The sequence below is a fragment of the Suricata suricatta genome, chromosome 1 (assembly GCF_006229205.1).
Source record: "Suricata suricatta isolate VVHF042 chromosome 1, meerkat_22Aug2017_6uvM2_HiC, whole genome shotgun sequence".
Lineage (NCBI taxonomy): Eukaryota > Metazoa > Chordata > Mammalia > Carnivora > Herpestidae > Suricata > Suricata suricatta.
The window spans coordinates 6,269,264-6,271,115 of NC_043700.1; positions in this window are offsets into that span (position 1 = coordinate 6,269,264).

A 1,852-nucleotide genomic window follows, 5' to 3' on the forward strand; every position below is an offset into this window, starting at 1 on the left:
ACCAGAGAAACGTGGGCTTTGGCTCAAGAGTGTTATAACCATCAACCATCCAGTACAGCATCAGTGGTGTTGGAAAGGGTAGCGCTTGTCTCATGTGTCTCATTTGCAGGCACGTATTGGTCCAAAGACAATGTCTAAGGTCATTTGTGTAAATGTACATTATCTGTTCCACCTGGAGAGAGATGGAAGCAGATGAAGAAGGCAGTGATGACCCTAGCAGGAGCTCGGACATCCAGGGAAGCCAGAGTGAAGCGGGAAGGTTTGAGGTCAGCAACATGTGTGTGCAGGGCCCCAGGCCATCATGCAGCAGCTACTCTTCCAGGGCTCGGGGTGAACTCAGTAATGGGAACACAGAGGCGCTAGCATAGATCATTCCCATCCTTTGAGGTTTAGGCATTAGGAAATCTTCCAGTTTGAAGAGGACATTGAGGACCCTGATGGAGATGGGAGACAACTGACCCCTCATAAGGGTCACTAATCACAGAGGCCACCAGATGCTGATGACTGAATGCTGGAAGAAAGTAGATGGTCAAGTAGGGAGTGGGACATTGCTGTGACCCTAACTCCAAATAAAGATGCTCTTATCCCCTCATCTGTACACCCTTTTACCTTTATTTCTAGCCCCAAAGCTATGCTTATGGGGTGTTTGTATTTATTGTAAATTTTAGGAGTGCCTGGGTGGCGCAATTGGTTAAGTTTCAAATGTTGATTTCAGCTCAGGTCATGATCTCTCTGTGAGTTCAAGTTGTGCATTGGGATCTTCACTGATGGTGTGGAGCCTGCTTGGGATTCTGTCTCTCTCCTTTCTGCCCCTCCCCTGTTTGTGCTCTCTCTCTCTCTCTCTCTCTCTCTCTCTCTCTCTCTCTCTCTCTCTCTCAAAAATAAATAAATACATAAACTTTTTAAAAAGATGTAAATTTTAGAGTATGTGGACAACTTATCTCTACAGAAGTTTGCCTTCCCTATTAGAAGAAAAAAAGGAAGAAAACTCAGTCAAATATTCAACTATTAATAGTGACGAATCATGAATCAAAATATAACAGTGCTTTGATAACCACCACTCTGCTAAAGGAATGTTCTAATTCATTAAAATTATTTCATCTATTAGATGAGGAAATTGAGCCAAAGAGACTCACACCTCACTTCCTCTGTCCAGATCTTAAGATCAAACAAGCCCTGCCCAATCCATGGGCAAATAACAGCCCTGAAAACGTGGGACCAGTGAAAAGTTGGTTCTGCTCTTTGCTAAGCAAAAGTTGGTGACGTCGTTATAAAGGCCGTTGGTGTTACATCTGTGCTAACAGAACCATGTTCTGGGCTCCAGCCCTCCTCTGCTGGCATTCTGTTCTAGGAAAACAAAAAAAACAGTTTACCTGTTGAAAACCACATTCATCCTGAGGCAGAGGAAGCAGAACCCAGAATATTATAAGTATTTACTTTTTTTTTGTCCATGCAACTAAAGAATGGTATTGTTTTAAGCTGCTTAATATGGGAGATCTTGATTCATTTGACCCAAGTAGATGGGCCAGAGATGTTCTGTAATGCAGAGCACTGCATATCTGACTTATGTGTCTTCCAGCATTTCATTGGATGCAACCTGGGAGGCAAGGAACGGGGTGTAGCAGTGCTGAGCGTTCGCATCCTTCTTTTTATCAGAAAGGACTGCGTGGCAGATCTGCTCATCCAGATGTTACCCCATCAGTCCTCTGTCTCCCACAACTTCCAAAAATGCAAAATGTATAAATTAGAATCATCAAATGCCCCTTGAACTTGATTCTTCTTTCTATCAATATTCATTAGGCTAATGTCAAATGATTGCTGGTCTTCCATTTTAAACTTCAGCCTTCAGATA